Below are 13,269 nucleotides of genomic sequence, written 5' to 3' on the forward strand. Positions count from 1 at the left end.
GCACTGCCCCTCAAGCCATGCTGAGGCAGCACCCGAAATGCCACAACTAGAAGGACCCACAACTAAAAAAATACACAACTATGGACCAGGGGGCTTTGGGGAGAAAAAAGAAAAATAAAATCTTTAAAAAAAAAGGTTGTAAGAGACAAAGAAAGACATTATATATTGATAAAAGGTTCAAATACAGCAAGACATAAAACATAAAATACCTGTAATATACATGTACCTAACAACAGAGCCCCAAAACACCCAAAGCAAAAAAGGAGAGAATTAAAAGGAGAAACAGACAGTTGAACAATAACCGTTGAAGACTTCAATATCCCACTCTCAACAATGAAAAACCCAACCAGACAGAAGATCAATAAGGAAAATAGAGGAGTTGACAACTCTATAAACCAATTTGATCTAACAGACATATATACAACACGCCACTCAACTACAAGTGCATACAGAAGATTCACCAGGCTAGACCATTGTGTTAGGTCTAAAACGTAAGTCTCAATAAATTTTTAAAAATTGAATTCTTACAAAACAACTTTCCCAATCATAATTGAATGAAATTAGAAATCGGTAAACAGAAGAAAAACTGGAAAATTCTCAATATGTGGAAATTAAACAACACACTCTTTAACCACCAATGAGTAAAAGAAGCAATCCTAAATACACTGAGACAAATAAAAACAAAAACACAACACACCACAACTTGTTGAATATAGTGGAATATAGCAAAAGCAGTGCCTTAGCTGTAGTTCATAGCTGTAAATGTACACATTAAAAAAGAAAAATATCAAATAAATAACCTAACTGTATACCTTAAGAAACTGGAAAAACAGCAAAGTAAACCCAAAGCTAGCCGAAGGAAGATAATAATAAAGATTAGTGTGAAGATAAACAAAGTAAGAGAGTAGAAAAACAATGGAGAAAAATCAATGAAAATGAAACTTATTTCTTTGAAAGATCAATAAGTATAACAAACTTTTGGCTAGATTGACTAATAATAAGACTCAAAATCACTAAAATCAGAAATAAAAACAGTGACATTACTGACTTCTTTCTTTCAACAAGGTTGAAATTCTTTCAACAAGGGTGACCTCTGAGAAATAAAAAGGATTCTGAGAGAATACTATGAACAAGCGTATACCAAAAAACTGGATGATCCAGATGAAACGGAGAAATTCCTGGAAACACACAACCTACCAAGGTTGAATCATGAAGACATAGAAAACTGGGATAGACCATAACTACTAAGGAGATTGAATCAGTAAAAAAAACATCCTAACAAACAACAGCTAAAGACCTTCACTGGTGAATTTCACCTAGCTTTTGAAAAGGAATTAACACAAAGACTTCTCAAATTCTTCCAAAAAACTGAAGAGGAGGGAAGACATCTTAATTCATTTTATGCAGTCGGCATTACCTGATACCAAAGGTAGAGATAGACACAGACACTACAAGAAAAGAAGACTACACCAACATCTTATATTGATGCAACTATTTTCAACAAAGTACTGGCAAACTGAATTCAGCAGCATAATAAACGGATTATAAACCATGTTCACGTGGGATTTATTCCTGGAATGAAAGGACGGTTGAACATAAGAAAATCAATTAATGTAACAGACTGTATTGATAGAATGAAGGAAAAAAACAAACCCACATGATCATCCCAATTGATGAAGAAAAAGCATTTGACAATATTCAACATCCTTTCATGACAAAAACACTCTAATAAACTAGGAATAGAATGAACTTCTTTAACATCATGAAGGCACTACATGAAAAGCCCATGGCTAACATACTCAACAATGAAAGATTGAAACCTTTCCCCTAAAATCAGAAACAAGACAAGAACGCCCGCTTTCACCATTTCTATTTAACATAGTACTAGAAGTCGTAGCCAGAGTAATTAGGTAAGAAAGAGAATCTGAAGGCATCAAAATTGGAAGAGAAGTAAAATCATCTCTGTCCAAAGGTGAGATAAGCTTTTATGCAGAAAACTCTAAAGATTCTACCAAAAAAACAGAAACGTGCAATTGTTAGAGCTAATAAATGAATTCAGAAAAGATGCAAGATATAAAATTAAGTCAAAAATCAGTTGCATTTCTGATCACTAGCAACAAACAATCTGAAAAGGCAATTAAGAAAAACTTCCACTTATAACAGCATCAAAAAGAATAAAATACTTAGGAATAAATATAACCAAGATGGCCCAAGACTTGTACAGTGAAAAACATGGAAAATAGCTGAAAGAAATTAAAGGAAATCTAAATAAATGGAAACACACCCTGTCTTCATGGATTTGAAGACGTAATATTGTTAATATTGACAAGACTACCCAAAGCAATCTACAGATTCAATGTAATCTTTACGTTATCAAAATCCCAACAGCATTGTTTGAAGAAATAGAAAAATCCAGCCTAAATTCATATGGAATCTCAAGGGACCTCAGAGAGCCAAAACAATGTGGAAATGAAAAGCAAAGTTGAAGAACTCGCATTTCCTGGTTTTAAAACTTCCTACAAAGCTACAGTAATTAAAAGAGTTGTGCTGGCATAAAGACAGATATACACACCAATGGAACAGAACAGAGAGCCCAGAAATGAACTTTCACGTATATGGTCTACTGATTTTCAACAAGGGTGCCAAGATCACTTAATGGGGAAAAGAGTCTTTTCAACAAATAGTGCTGGGAAAACTAGACATCCACGTGCAAAAGAATGAAGCTGGACTCTTACCTAACACCATACACAAGCTAACCCCAAATGGATCAAAGACTTAAACATAAGAGCTAAAACTATATAAAACTTAGAAGGAAAAAACCGGAAAACTTGCATGGCCTTGTATTTGGTAACAGTTTGTTTAAGATGACACCAAAGCACAGGCAACAAAACAAAAAATACATAAATTGGACTTTATCAAATTTTAAAACTTTTGTCCAGGCTGGTCTGGTGGGTGGCACAGCAGTTAAGTGCACACGTTCTGCTTCTCGGCGGCCTGGGGTTCGCCGGTTCAGATCCCAGATGCAGACATGGCACGGCTTGGCACACCATGCTGTGGTAGGCGTCCCACATATAAAGTAGAGGAAGATGGGCACGGATGTTAGGTCAGGGCCAGGCTTCCTCAGCAAAAAAGAAGAGGACTGACAGTAGTTAGCTCAGGGCTAATCTTCCTCAAAAAAAAAAGTTAAAAAAAAATTTTGTCCATCAAAGGACACTATCAAGAGAGTGAAACGAATGAGGGAAAATATTTGCAAATCATTTATCTGATAAGCGATTAATATTCAGAATATTAATCATCAGGGAAATGCAAATGGAAACCACAGTAAGATACCACCATTAGGATGGCTATTATCAAAAAATAAAAATAAGTATTGGTGAAGATGTAGAGAAACTGAAACCCTCGTGTACTGCTGGTGGGGATGTACAAAGGTGCAGCCGTTCCAGTTTCTCAAAAGCCAAAGACAGAATTTCCATATCATCCAGCAATTCCAGTCCTAGGTCTATACTCAAAAGAAATGAAAAGTACGGACTCAAACAGATACATTTACACCAATGTTCATTGCAGGATTATTCATGATAGCCAAAAGGTGAAAACAACCCAAGTGTCCATCAACAGATGAATAAAGAAAATATGACATGTACATACAATGGAATATTATTCAATCATAAAAAGAAATGAAATTCTGACACAGGCTACAACATGGATGAACCTTGAACATATCGTGCTAAGCGAAATAAGCCAGACACAAAAGGGCAAATACTGTATGATCCACTTATATGAGGCAGCTAAAATAGGCAAATTCATAGACAGAAAGCAGAATAGAGGTAAAAGGGGCTGGGAAGAGAGAGCAATGGGAAGTTATTGTCTAGTAGGTACAGAGTTTCTGTTTGGGATGATGAAAAAGTTCTAAAAGTAGACGGTGGTGTCAGTTACACACTGAACGTAATTAATGTCACTGAACTGTACACTAAAAAACGGTTAAGTTGGTAAGTTTTATGTTATGCATACTTTACCATGATTTTTTAGAAAATGTAACTGGAAAAGAACAGCCCCTCAAGCCCTCTCTCTGCCTTGATTTCTCTGTTTTAAATTGGAAATAAAGTAAAACCTTACAGTCGTGTACACCTAACGACGCGAGTATGTTCTGAGAAATGCGACGTTTGGCAATTTCATCGCTGTGCAAACATCCTAGGGTGTGCTTAACAAATCTAGATGGCACAGCCCACTACACACCTAGACTGTATGGCACTCATCTTTTTGGGCCACTGTCACACGTGGTGTCAGTTAGTCACTGACCAAAACGTCGTTAGGCAGCACATGACTGTATTTTGTTTAGTTTTGTATTGTGTTTTTCTGCCTTAGAACAAGGTATTTTGGACATTCAAACTTTCCATAGAACCGAGAGTTTTTCCCTTAAAGCAGGGACTGGTTAACTTTGGCCTTCTGCCTATTTTTGTGAATAAAGTTTTACTGGAACACAGTCAGCTTCTGCATCACAAAAGCCGAGCTGAGTAGTTGTAACAGACCATACGGCCTATAAAGGCTAAAATATTTACTTTCTGGCCCTTTATAGAAAAAGCTTGCCATTCCTGCCGTAAAGTATTAATACCAGTTTTTAGTTTTACCATTTTAGATGAAAATATTTCAAAATATATTTTACATTTACCTACTTTTACAACTCAAAATATTAAATATTGTATTTAACTCTTTATTAGTGGTTCATGATTATCACTATTATCACTTATTAAACTGTGCTGTAAACTAGCAATTTCCACAAAATTTATTAAGGAATACTGATCTGTCCTAATACTATCTAGTTCTAATTTTCTGAGATCCTAAACTCACATTCTTTATGTTTTTTTCTGTCTTCTCCCTTCTTATCAGTAGCATTTTTCATTGTAATAGCCCCACTCCCTCCTACAAGGCCTTAAAAATAAGATAAGTATATTTCAACTAGGCTCAAAATGAACAAATAAAATCTGAATGAGAGCTCCTGTGAGTGAACTACAGTCATGTGTCGCTTAACAATGGGGATATGTCCTGAGGACTGCGTCATCAAGCGATTTCATCATTGTGTGAACATCACAGGGTGCACTTACACAAACCTAGATGGTATCACCTACTACACGTCTAGGCTATATGGTACTAATCTTATGGGACCACTATCGTATATGAGGCCTGCTGTTGACTGAAAAGTCAATATGTGGTGCACAAGTGTACATATATTTTCATTTATAGGCTTTGAAACATAAATTTTGTCACTCTGAAGGCTTTAGTTTATTTTTGGATCTTTGGTTGGGAGGCAGCAGAATTCTACAAGTGAGATACTATTGTAAAAGCAAGTATAACCCTTCCAAATTAAATAAGAATATTAGAGTGCTTTGAACGCAATGAAAAGAATTTGACACATCCAGGGTACTACTATTTACTATGTGATATAATAGAAAAATTTTATTTAGTGAGGAATTTAAGAAACTAAAAGATTACCCCAAAAACTTATTAGCAAAGTTTCAGGGATTAGAACTCACGGCATATGTCGATCCATAAATCATGAAATATCATTAACATGTGTATGGCTTAAGTTTAGATTTAACAAATCTAACAGATTCAGGGGCCTAAGAGTCTCATACATAATTCTGAAAAATCAACAAAATTCTAAACATTCGTGTGTGTTTGGGGTCTGAGAGAACAGGTAATAGCCTTAATTACAAATAGTAAAAATTCCAGGAACTCTCACTTAGGAATTACAAATATCAAAGCCTACTATTGACCAATGAATAGAATTGCCTTTGCTTCATCTAAAGGGACTGACAATATAACTGAAACACAACTCTGACTCTTCCATTTCCCATGCCAGCAATCCTCACTGACTTTTCTAACACTGGAGTAACAATCTTAAAAGCTAACAACCTTAGATATGCAGACTAGATAGAATACAAAATTATATAACTATCTGCTATGCTTATTAATTTCAGCATTAAGAAACCCCAGAGTATGACAAAGTGCAAAGCTAACAGTGTTGCCTTTCTCGAAGTCTTTCCCCACGGCAGAGTAAGCCATTCTTTTCTTTGTAGCCCTACAATACTTGGTTCAAATATCTGTTATGCTCTAATTTGAACTACAATTTTTAGCATTAATGATATTGCACTGCTACTATGAGATTCTGTCTCTAGTTGGTGAGCTCTCTAATGGCAGGATTCTATCTTCCTCCATCCCCCCTTCTTTCAGTAAAAACTTAGTAAGAAACCTATCAAATCCAGGTGCTTATGAGCATTTAGGGTACACAAAGACAAAACAAACAAACAAAAAGACCTCACCACATGGAACTCAGTTCTTACCGAATGCTGGTCAGTAGATGCCAAGACAGAGATAAGCCTAAAGTGATAGTAGGATAAACAGGAAGTTGTCATTATCCCAGACTCAGAGGCAGACACTCAGCTGGTATTAAAGGCTGAGAGCTGAAATAAATACAAAGACGTTTCTTCACCTCTGTATCCCGAGAGCCCAGCCGATGTTTCACCTCTAGTGAGTGAGTGACAGGCTATTTTTACTGAATGAACCAGCAGCGCTGGAGCTGCTACAAATCTTCTTGAGGTGAGGATAATCTGGAAATCTCCAGGAACAGGAGGTTAGAAAGGAATCATTTAACCTTTGCTACAATTAAAGCTAGCCATTAAATCCTATTACTGCCCCCCTTCAGCTGTGTCTCTCATACTCTTTAGGCCCTTCTCACGTAGGCTTCTTTACAGCAGCAATCCGACCAAAGTTTAAAGCCTGCCATTTGGAGGTCAGATGGAGGTAAACAATGAACAGCATCGCAGTCTCATTCCCATGAACCAGCATCACAGGCCCGTTTCCACCTTCAGTATCTATAATTAGCTTTAAACAGTGACTCTCCTGTTAGATCAGAGCTCATTTCATGATCTAATGGACTAAAAATTTAACATTTAAGCTTTAAATTTTAAAAAGCAAAACAAAAACGCTGCAGATGTCCAGAAGAGCACATAGCTTCACTATACTTCTAAGTTTCAACATTACATATACTTTACTGCTTTGTTTATTTATATTAAAAAATGTTGCTTCCAGTGACTTCCAGTTCAAATTGACTAATGGCAAGAAGAGTCTGAGTGATCTTCATTACCATGTAAAGCTGTGAATGGACAACAGCGCACTTGATACATAACAACATTACAATATAACTATGAATAATGCACTGTATAACCGCGGCAAAGAACTAGTTTATTCAGATTATCAGGTTGGAAGAAAAAAACCTATTCTATAAATGATCATCAGTGTATGCAATTACTTGAGCTAAAACACACGGTAAGGGCAGTCTATCCTTACGCCTCTGGCAATTGGCTCCTGATTCATCACCAGATGGCCTTTCAGAGGAACCTCCTCTTACCTCACATCTCCTGCTATTGCAGACTTTACTATTAAGAAAGAAAGAACTGGCCTCACATTAGGACTATCAATCTACGCAGCTGAAAATGCTTTCCTCCAATCTCTACAATTCTTATTTTAATAAAATATTATCTACTTATGCATCCATGTGACGATTTTTCTTCTCATACCAAGAGGCATGAAAGAGTAACAACGATATCTGTGCGCTTGGCCCAGGGCCTAGCTCTGTTTCCTAAACGAATAAACGGTAGGAAAAAAGAGATGTGATTTTCATAACGAAATAAAACTTAAAACAACAGGGAAAAAAGTGATAGACTTTACCTCCAGAAATTGTCATTTGAATCAGCAGTAAAGCTTATAAATTAGAATGAACTAAGCTGCTGCATCAACTGCCATATAGGCCTTTATAACTTATACCACGTCTTTTAAAAAAATTTTTTTAATTAAGACTAGTTTTTAGAGGGGCCGGCCGGATGGTGCAGCGATTAAGCTCACACGTTGCGCTTCAGCAGCCCGGGGTTTGCTGGTTTGGATCCCGGGTGAGGACACAGCCATGCTGTGGCAGGCGTCCCACATATAAAGTGGAGGAAGATGGGCATGGATGTTAGCTCAGGGCCAGGCTTTCTCAGCCAAGAGAGGAAGACTGGCAGCAGATGTTAGCTCAGGGCTAATCTTCCTCGGAAAAAAAAAAAAAAGACTAGTTTTTAGAGGAGTTTAAAGTTTCCAGCAAAATTGAAGGAGAAGACACAAAGATTTCCTGATACCCCGACCCGCCCTCACCCCGCCCCCGGCCCATGCATAGCCTCCCCCATTATCAGCAGCCCACACCAGAGTGATACGTCTTTTATAATTGTTGAACCTACACTGACATATCATGATCATCCAAAGTCCACAGTTTACACTACGGTTCATTCTTGGTGTGGTACATTCTATTGGTTTGGACAAATGTATAATGACATGTACACATCATTATGGAATCAGAATATTTTTACTGCCCTAAAAATCCTTTGTGCTCCGCCTATTCATCCCTCCCCCCACCAACCCTTGATCTTTACACTGTCTCCGTAGCGGTGCCTTTTCCAGAATGTCATATAATTGGAATCATAGAGCACGTAGTCTTTTCAGATTGGCTTCTTCCACTTAGCCATATGCATTTAAGGGTCCTCCATGTCTATTCACGGCTTGACAGCTCCTTTCTTCTGAGTGCTGAGTAATACTCCATTGTCTGGAGGCACCACAGTTTATGCACGCACTCACCTGCTGAAGGGGGTGCTTCCACCTCTTTGGGTGCTTCCAAGTTTTGGCAATTATGAATAAAGCTGCTATAGCTATCAAGTTTTTTTATCCTATCATACCAAGAAACCAGAAGATAAGTGAGTAAATTTTTTAAAATGTATAAATTTACGATTCATATTTCATATTTCCCCCTACTAAACCCCTAATAGAAAATATACCTATCACTAAAGTCTCTGCCTTCTGACAGCACCTATTTCTGAAAATGAGAAAAAAGAACTAGGGCTGCATTTCAGCTAAGGACTCAAGATGAAATAAAGTGCAGATATGATTGATCAAATATTACAAAAACAGAAAGAATTTTATTTATAAGTAGCATTTACTATGTGCAAGACACTGTTCTAAGAATTTCATACACACATACACAATTGTGTTTAACTTCAAAAATTATGTAAGTTCTAGAAAATGGACATAAACATTATACAACAATTATACAAGAAGACTCCATTTTATAGAGTACTATAAAATGAATTAATCTACTCTTTTCTTCATTCACAAGTACTTAAATAGTAAGCACTACAGAGACTAGGGAGAGAGAGATGATCAACATAGAAAAAGTTCCTAATCTCACAGAAACAAAAATAGACAGCTAAGTAAATGAACAAATCTAAGTAAATGAATAAGACAACTTCAGTGACAAGGGAAGCTGGGAACACGAGTAAACAAAGAGAACAGCATGATCAACAGTTTCAGGGCGGTGCTGTTTAGGCCGGGTAGTCTGGGGAAACCTCTGAGAAAGTGACATACATTTAGAACATACTTTAAAATTCAGATCTGCTGTATAGTTAACCTGACATGGAACACATAATGAAGTATACTCTTGGGAAAAATTTGTTTCTTTTGAATCCTCACCCCTACTTGAAACTGTACAGTTAATCCAAAAAAATAAACCCACAGCTGTGCTTTTTTTGGATACCTACCAAGATACTCGTTTCGTGCTCATGTGAACCAACTCAGTACTGGGAAAATTTCTGCTTTCATATCCTCATGATTATTTTGGAATAAGTGCTCCAAATTTTACCTTTATTATCTGCCATTTATTTAAACATTATTAAATTTTTTTAAAAAACAAAGCAAATACTGAGAAAAATGTAATTTACAACTTTTGTTTGAAAAAGCATTAAAGCTCAAAAATAATTTTTTGTAAATAATGAAGATGACATTCCAAATATCAATAGTCATACATTCTATATCTGAATTTATTATATATTTTCAAAAGACGACTTACATTTGATGGGAAAAGCCAGTGATTTAACAAAACATCGTTTCTTCATAAAAATCATTTCACAAAGTGTTTAAAGAAAATGCTTGAGAAAAGAAGTCATACTTTTCTATAAATTATGTAGGCATTAAAAGTTCTTGCCAAGTTTTCTCTGCCAATTTATGAAAAATGTGACATCTGACTTGCTTTCTTTTGCAGAACTGCACAACTTTGTTAAAACATAATTTCATTGTCTTACACCAATACATCAATTAAGACTTGGATTCAAACATTTATCAAGTACCTCCTTTGTGCCAGTACCTGTGCTAGCTGCTTACACTTTCATTCTTTCACTTAACTCCCAAAATATCCAAGTGAGAAACATTTTTCCCCTCAAGAGAACTAAAGTTAAAAGACTTGCCCAAGGTCACAAGGCTAGCAGGAGTAAACAGGAGCCATTTGGATTCAAACCTGGGCTTTCAGATACCAAGTTCTGGGCTTCTTCCACAACCACTGTCTCCTTCCTATTTTTCTCAAGTGTACCTTAAAAATGATGCAAGTTATACCAGTTCCTACAGACTCAGATTAGGCTAAAGAGTTTGAATATGACTGAAAAGCAATATATTTTTACCCAGCAGCATGATCTCTGACACTGTCTTTTTGAGCAATAAACCCTGACGGTACATGCAAAATTCAGTCTATTGTCAATCTACCTCTTCCACTCCTGCTTGGTCACCAGCCAACTCCAAGATTCTCTCCCTGAGAAATCCACAGACAAGTAAGAATCAATCAGTTTATATTAAAATCAGAGACCAAAAACCAGTTGTCCCATCTAGAAGAATGAGGCAAACTGAGTAAATCAGGGTACAGCATGGATCAGAAACCTAGAATTTGAAGGAACAGTAAGCCATCTCTAGGCTCAGTGATCAACTATGAATCTGAAAACCTCTGTCAGGTCATACCTGACCCAGAGCAGGGAAAGGTGCACAACGCTGCCTCCAGGGACTGAAAACCGAATCGACAGGAGGGAGCAAGAGAGGGAAGAAAGCAGGATGAGTTCAGGGTCTACAAGACCGTGAAGGCCAAACGTTTCTGACTCACCTTTCTTAGCTCATTCTACGACAACAATTTCTGTTTTTCTTGTCATTTGTCTGTAATGAATTTTATCATATCACTGCCTAATATACCCTTTAAAAATTGTTCCTGCTCATCATTACTACCTTTTCTCCTTTAATTCACTACATATTAACTGTTGGGAGGTGGATATAAATCATTTCCACCACAGTATCAGCACAACACACGAAAACTGAAATCAAACTTCAAAATGCAGAATAACTAAAAACTCAGAGTAAGATTTAAGCAAGGATGTATTTTACAAATACATCACAAATGCACTTACTTATAGCCTAATTCTTGTTGTTAGCGCTCTCAAGTGGATCCCGACTCCTAGCGACCCTGTGCACGGCAGAACAGGGCCCTGCCTGGTCTTTCGCTGCCGTCCTCTCACCTCCAGTGCTCTATCAGATAACGCTCCACTGCTATCCACAGGGTTTTCACGGCCAATTTCTTCAGAAGCGGGTGGCCAGGTCCTCCTTCCTAGTCTGTCTTAGTCTGGAAGCTCCACTGAAATCTGTCCACCACGGGTGACCCCGCTGGAATTTGAAATCCTGGTGGCACAGCTTTCAGCATCACAGCAACAAGCAGCCCCACAGTATGATACCTACAGATGGTGGTGTGGTTCCCTGACCAGGAAATGAACCTGGACACACGGTGAGAGTGCCAAATCTTAACCACTAGACCACCAGGGCTGGTGGTTTCCAGCCTAACAAAAAGTGGTTAATTATTAGCCTAAATTATGCAGTATTTCCTTTTACCTTCATGTTAAATTATAATGCTCATAAATATCTTTATACCAGCACTGTGCAATACAACTACGCTGGTGAAAAGATTTTAGAGCTACACTGTCCAATACGTTAGCCACTAGCCACATGTGAACAACTGAGCACTTGAAATACGGCAAATGAATCTAAGAAGAATTTTTATTTTATTTAATTTTAATTATTTTAAATTTAAATATTCACATATTGCTAGTGGCTACTCGAGCTAGCTCAGTTTGACACAAACAGGAATTACGTAATTATGTACATTAATTAAGGATGGTTTTAGTTAAATACTTCATACCTATAGAATATAAACATGCAGAACAGGTTGATAAAAAATAATTTATGTTGGAAAGAAAAATTTTGATATCAAAAGAACATAAAGAGCTTTACATTTTCATTTATAAAAGTGTACAGCATTCATACAAATCAGTACACTACATAAGAAATCAAGCCTATTTTTTCACTGCAGTTTTTCAATAACCATTTCAACTGTTACTATGTCCGAAGTCTATCCTTCCATATATTCCAATTCCTTAGACTACTGATGCTTAAAGTGATGGTTCATCATTACCAGAACACCATGACATATGCAACAGATTGCCAGAAAGATTTTTGTAGTGTGAATATTTCTGAGAAGACAATTTTTTCAACAATTCTTTTAAGCGAGGGAGTCTTCGGGCATAGGTAAAGAACAATTCTCTATGACATATTATTTCATTTGGAAAAGAGCATGTGCAAGTTTGAGGATAAAAAGCAGCTAAAATAGATTAAAAGACTATTAGTATATTTAAGAACAATTATTACTAGGAGACAATACTCTGAGCCCAAATGAGTATCAGGATATGTCAAAAAAAGGTTCACCTTCCAGAAACTTTCTCTTCAATCCTACCTTTCTTTTCTCCTCTGTCCCATCCTCTTGCTCTTTCTTCCATCTCTGTATACCACTACCTCTAATTACTCTCTTTCACACTCACTAGTTTGTGACTCAATGTGCCATAAACAGAAAATTGAAGAATATCCTAAATTTTCCAAATATATAATATTATTTCAAAATTTGGGAGTAACCTTAGAAAGTAAACAGTTTAAATCTTTTATTTTTACAAATGAGCAAAATGAGACACTGAGATTAGATGACTTGTTCAATGTCATATGGCTAGGAAGAGTGGCAGAACTAAAATGGACATCTAACTCCTTGTGCAAAGTATTCCTTTACTTACACCATATTGACAAAGTTTGTGTGAGTGTGTGTGTGTGTGTCTGTGTGTATGTTTATCCTAAGATCAGGAAACAATCTAAAAAGTAATCTGTGACAGAAAATAACTAAATCATCTGGTTTTTCTGTAGCATATATCTGATGACAGTATTCATTAATTAAAATGATACATACATTTTAATTTATAAAACAAATTTAGGCTTCTAAAAGTGTTTGTCTCAAAAAAAATTAATTTGGTTCCTGCCTTCACATGATTCCCATTTTTTCCCTGTGGT

At 36.6% G+C, this 13,269-nt stretch overlaps 1 protein-coding gene across 11 annotated transcripts in view; it reads right to left on the minus strand.

Annotated features, from left to right (window-relative positions):
* Positions 1 to 13,269, minus strand: part of CEP170 (centrosomal protein 170) — a 144,797-nt gene that overhangs the window by 117,197 nt on the left and 14,331 nt on the right. The window contains exon 1 of one of the 11 annotated variants that reach the window (XM_070501374.1): positions 6,339 to 6,478. The exons of the other annotated variants lie outside the window; for them this stretch is intronic. The gene's annotated coding sequence lies outside the window, so the exon portion shown is untranslated. Of the gene's footprint in view, positions 1 to 6,338; positions 6,479 to 13,269 lie in introns of those variants that run through there. 11 annotated transcript variants of the gene reach the window in all.

This window comes from Equus asinus, chromosome 30, assembly GCF_041296235.1.
Source record: "Equus asinus isolate D_3611 breed Donkey chromosome 30, EquAss-T2T_v2, whole genome shotgun sequence".
Taxonomy (NCBI): Eukaryota; Metazoa; Chordata; class Mammalia; order Perissodactyla; family Equidae; genus Equus; species Equus asinus.